Source organism: Rhinolophus hipposideros, assembly GCF_964194185.1.
Source record: "Rhinolophus hipposideros genome assembly, chromosome: 2".
Taxonomy (NCBI): Eukaryota; Metazoa; Chordata; class Mammalia; order Chiroptera; family Rhinolophidae; genus Rhinolophus; species Rhinolophus hipposideros.
Genome location: NC_138048.1, coordinates 22,608,484 through 22,614,483, shown reverse-complemented (window position 1 = coordinate 22,614,483; position 6,000 = coordinate 22,608,484).

The following is a 6,000-nucleotide window of genomic DNA, read 5'->3' as shown; positions in this document are numbered from 1 at the left end:
CTTGGTGTTTCCTCAAGAAACTGCAAGAGAAGTTTATCCTAGTCTGGAAGTGGAAAGGAGACCCAGCCCAAGTAGGGGAGAGGAGGCCACATGGATATCTGAGAAAGCATCCAAGTGCTTAACACAATGAATTAGTATTTGTAGAGCACTTAGAAGAGTGCCCAATGATGGTAAATAATATGAGTGCTGGTTATTATTAATCTGAGAGAGGCTGAGGAGAATATAAAATAACAATGAAACTTGTAAATAAAGGGTTGCACTTGATAGTGATTCTGAGATCCTAATTATCCCAAGACTGTCTTTGATGCAATGGGTTTAATAGCTTAGAAACATAAAGAGGAGGTTAGAAATTGTCAATTCTTCCAAATTTTCTCCCAACAAAGACATAGAGAGTGATTTCAAAATAGGCTCAACTCTAATTTGAATTGTGACCAACAGACCCAGGAATGCTGGTCATGGAGGAGAGTAAAATAATTCTGCCATGATTTTGGAGTGGATGCTAGAACAATAAAAGGTGAACAGTATTTGAATTTCTCTCTGGAAGTCTCCATTTAGTAGAATCTCTTCTAGTATCTCCGCTCGTGCGTTGCTGGAATACATTACTGGAAAAAAAAGAAAAGAAAAGAAAAAATGGAGTCACAGAATATGCCATGAAAGAACAAACGGCTATAACTTTGGGGTAGCAAAGCATAAAAAGTTTCTGGTAGATGGAGTTCTTCCTAGAATCACTAGGGTGGACCAGATTAGTCCCCTGGTGGTGAGGATTATCTGGTGAAAGCTATGGATGTTTCAAGAAAAAAAAAAGCGCAAAGTAAAAGCATAAAATTTATTTTTGACCATCCATAGCACCTATTTTTTTTTCCTAACCCCATCTTAAATTTAAGGTCTTAAGTTAAATTTCCTCAAAGTTTTAGCGAACTATTTATTGCAGTATAGTATTTTCAAGCTATCAGTATGTAAGATATTGACATTCTGTCAATATGCAATGGAATTTCAAATTTACTATGTTAATCTTAGTCACCTGGATGATGGCATAACAAAATTCCTTTTCTATAATTTTAACTTTTTCAGTAAAAAATATTTTAAAAGGGATGCTGGTCTGCTTTATTCTAATTAATATCACTAAAATGGAAAGAAACCAAATGTATCCGGCTTGACTGTATGCATGTTAAGTGGGATTCCCTCCTTGAAGAAATTTTTGCATCGTCAGGGGATTAAACTGGCAGCTGTCAGGCTGTTGCATGCAGACCACAGAATTTGCCCCTCCTTCTTCGTGTCTGATGGAGATTTATGCCAGATGCTCAAAAGAAAGGAATGGATTTCAAAACCTTACGGTCAGTATAGAGGGAGAGTGGGTTACAGGAGAAAAAATGTACATTGTTTCAGCATTCTAAAGCACTGCGAAAGCTTGGGAATGTGTGTTGTTAGCATATAAATTATATAATACATAAGACATAGCTACTATCAAATTAAAGATTCAGAATATTTATTTGGTCAGAGTGGGTAGGTTTCCTCCTGGTCACTTTTTTTTTTCTTGACTTCAGGAAAATATGGAATGATTTTGAGATGCCTGCCACAAAAACTCCAAATTTTCTCTTATGACTGCTTCGATGAAACATAGATGATATTACCATGAAATAATCATTTCTCAAAGTTTAGGGTCTGTAATCTGCATAATTTTTATGTGTAGGTTTTTTTTTTCTTTAAATAACACATCGATAATGTAATGAAAAACTGCTGTGAAGAATCTTTTCATTGTTACTCTTTAAAATCTAAAGCAGTGCTAACTCACCATACTTTTTGTCACTTAGCAATGAGTAGTAAGTGAATAATGGGTATACATTTTAATGTCTCAAATCTATGATTCAACTGTTCATATCTAGATTAATTCAAAATAAATTGATCCTAAAAAAGATCTTACTAACATTTTTCATTTTGTAATCATACTCTCAGGAACATTTTATTAACTTTACTTAGTCTACATCTATTTTTGTTAAAATTATAAAACTTTTTCTTTATTCTACCAGATGCTAGGGGTAAACATATTTATTTTTAAAATATAATGCCTTACTCTTGACATAATTAAACTTGAGATTACATTGCCAAAATTAGAGTTCGGCACACGTGCCAGCTTGAACCAGCCATTTGATTCTGTCAATTATCTAAAAATGTGCATGATTCCCTGCTTCCCCATTAACAAATGTGTCTTCAAATTCCACTTTATCATTTCTATCAATGTTGGGAGCTCCAATTAAGCAATATATTGTAGATAAATACCAACACAGCAAAAGTTTAAAAATATGTATCTCCAAATAACAAGTTTTTAAATATTACAGATATGTGGTATTACCCAATTTTTCAGAGAATGTTAATAGCAGTATTAAAAAATAATGTTTACACTGCTGAAGAGTTTCAAAACTGCTATTTGTATTAAAGGAGAGAGCGGTAGGATTGCTACTTTTAGACTGAATCTCTTCAAATATACTTATTCACACACATTCACTTTTGATCTAAGAAGAAAAAAGGCTGCAAGGGTATTTTCTGTAAAAGTCAATATCAAATCTTGATAAGGTGATTAACTCAAGTCACTCCTCTCTAATCTCCTTGAAAGTCTAGACTCCACAGAATAATAAAACACATACTTTTTAAATTCCCTGTTAGAAAATAATCCTAGAGCAAGTGTATTCCCAGTGTGCAAGGTACTGGATTTAGAGGTTTAGATTATCTCCAACCAAAATCAATTTATCCATTTGTCTACCTATCTAACCTTATCTTTGTATATGATTCTCTATCTATCTATCTATCTATCTATCTATCTATCTATCTATCTACATAATTTCATACTCTTATTTGAAAACAATCAAGCTATAATAGACATGAAATTTTTCCCTGAAGATTTTAGGTTTTCCTTTTTCTGTATACATCAGAAACTTGCTTCTTGCCCCGTGAAATTAGGCATGCCACATGAATTGCTCTGACCAACGAAATGTGAGCAAAAGCACTGAGGAGCTGGGATGCAGTTCTGGGATGAACGTTATTACTCCTCCAGTGAGGCTGGGTCCCTGAATAAAATGACATGAGAAGCTCCCAGTCCCTGTTTGTGGTGGACATTTAGTACTAACAGAACAATAAACCTTTCTTGTTTAAACTCCTAAGATTTGTTACCACAGCTGATTGTAGGCTTGCTTTGTTGTCTCACTCTCTTTATATCTCTGTTTCTCTCTCTTTCTGGTTTTCTCTTCCTCATTTTTTTCCACCCAAATGTTTACCGAGCATAAAAAGGTGGAGTAAATCTTCTTTTCTCAATTAATGGTATAAGATGGAAACAGGAGACCATGGCTAATTGAATTCCAGGTAGAAAGAAAACAATGGTCTTTTTTTCTCTATATGAAAATCTCCCCGCCCCCCCACCCCAAAATACTACCCCTCAGAATCCTCTCCTCTCTCCGATGTGATCAGCACTCGATCCATCAGTGCCCCCTCCCCAGTCCTCGTTAATTGAACTAAAAAGTGGAGCCTGAGTATTAGAAGCAGATCAACGGAGAAACACAAAGAGAATGAGTCAGAGAAAACTTGGTATAGAAAAAGCCTGTGAAAATCTGAAATGGCTTTAGGGAGCTTTTTAGTCGGATATCAGTTCTATTACTAAATAATGAGATGCACCAATAAATTATTTCTAATTTGCCACCATCTATCAAACTCCATGGTCCAGTCTATATTTTAAGATTAATGTTACTAGATTGCATTTCTAATTTATAATGTGGCCCAGGCCACACCTACAATCAGAATCTCTCACAGGCAGCCAGGGCAACTCCGGGGATTGGGGTTGGGGTGATGACTGTTCAGAGTGAAAATATGTTTTGACATAATTCCCATTATAGTATCAGTAATGGGAAAGTCAGCGGCAAACATGGACTTCAAATGCAAAAAAAAAAAAAAAAAAAACAATGTTGGAAGGATTATGCAATATCTTAATGTTTTTTTCAAGAGTTGTTTTTATTATTTTGTAATTCCAAGTAGCTGTAGAAACCCCAGATGAACTTAAGAGTTAAAATGGATGAAACAACATAAAGGTGTCTGTGAATTTCAATCTAGGAACGCTTTTGTTAGGCCATATGATAATAATTGGGAAAAGTGTTCCAAAGGCAGAGAAAAGACTGTTTTAGTTCTCTGTCTTGAGGAGAGATCTTTTCCTTTCCCTGTCTCTACTCTTGTCATGCTTTTATTTTCTATTTCTTGCTCTTCATTTCTAGATGCATTAACTGATATAAGCAATTTTAATTAGTTGGTTCTGAAAATGTCTTTGAAGATAAATTAATATTATCTTCTGTGTTGTAGCAAATTGCAGAAATTTAGGACCAGCTGCTGCCTGCCTCAGGTGTGCTGAGAGTGTTAAAGTATTTTACCCATTTGAATCTGAAGGTCAAGGACCATAGGTCAGAGAGTTACTGCCATTCAGGTTTCACTTGTTTTCCTTTCTTTCAGCTCACATTTCATCTTTATTCTTTCTCCATTTTTTTTTGTTGAGAGAGTGAAGATATAATGTATTTCCAATTTCTATTGGCTAAAATAACTTTCGTTTTAACGGAAACATTTAATTATGTGTTGTATATTTACTATAGGGTTTTTCCCCCATTTTATTCATTTTCAGATTTTATGTTCACAGAATTATTACCCTCATGCGTAAAAATTTTTTTTTGTGTGGGTGTGTGCACATAATGACATTTGACTGTTGACTTTTATAAGTTATTGAAACGTCTCTTCACTTTAACCACTTTGATGTGAAGGCCACAAAATTGCTTGTGACTAAGGGGAATTTAATTTTTAAAAAAGATATGTGTAACCTTTTAAAAATAATTTACTTAAATAATTTTAAATATAAAAAAGAAAGGCATTAGGACATTTTTTATCAGTTTCCCAGAAAACCAAAGACTCAGATGAAGTGTTGAGCTTGCAGCATGTTTATTATGAAGCATCTCAACACCCATATCAGTGGAAAGGCCTGAAGTAGTGAGATGGGGCTGAGGAGGAAGCAAAGCTGCTGGGCAGACCTAACACATCTCAGCTGACCCCACAGGTTATTTTGGAGCTTGAATGTCTTTCATAGTTGCCCTCAGTTGGGTCACAATAAGCAGACCTTTAAATTCCCAATTCTACCAGTCATTGGGCATTGTGCACCATCCAGGAAACATGACCTTAGGGAAAGGTGGCCTTAAGCAGTAGTGCTTTTCTCCTAAGGTTATCTCTGAAGACCATGATAAAGACTGGCTATGGACATACCTCCAGCAGCTAGGGTAGCAAGCCCTTCGCTGAAGAAGTATCTGGATGCTACATCATTGGGTAAGTATGTATGTGTTTCATACAGTATATATGTGAAAACATATCTTTATCTTTCTGAGCAGATGTGAATAAAGATGTCTTAATAGATGCTGTTGAAAAATTTTATAAAACTTAATTATGACTTTAATGTCTAATGAGTGAAACTTATATTCTATATTGACAGATTATTAATTTTCTATTTTGTCCGTTTATACAATTTCAAAAGTAATAACCATCCTTTGTGAAATGAAAAATTTCAGACTGAAAAACAATTCGGAAAATATTTTAAATGGGAAAGATAAACTACAGCCTAACCAGAGTTAGGCACAAATAATTTCACCTAAGATTTATTTTGTTAAGTTAAAATGGTCTTGTTTAATGGTTAAATATTAGCTGATGTTGTCATTAGCTGGTAAATATAAACTGAAAAGCATAATAACTATTAAAACCTGATAAAATAACACAAATTCTGATACAATGACAAATATAGATGTTATTGCTATATATTCATTATTTTTGGCAGATAATGGAGGAGGAGATGAGGTGACAAAGAACTCAAATGGAATTTTGTACTCGTTTAAGCTTTAGAGCCAAAATAATATTTAGAAGGAATAGCTTTCACCGAAGGATTGAGTAATTGTAGGTGGAAAGAGGAACAGAAAGAACATCGAGGTGCATTTT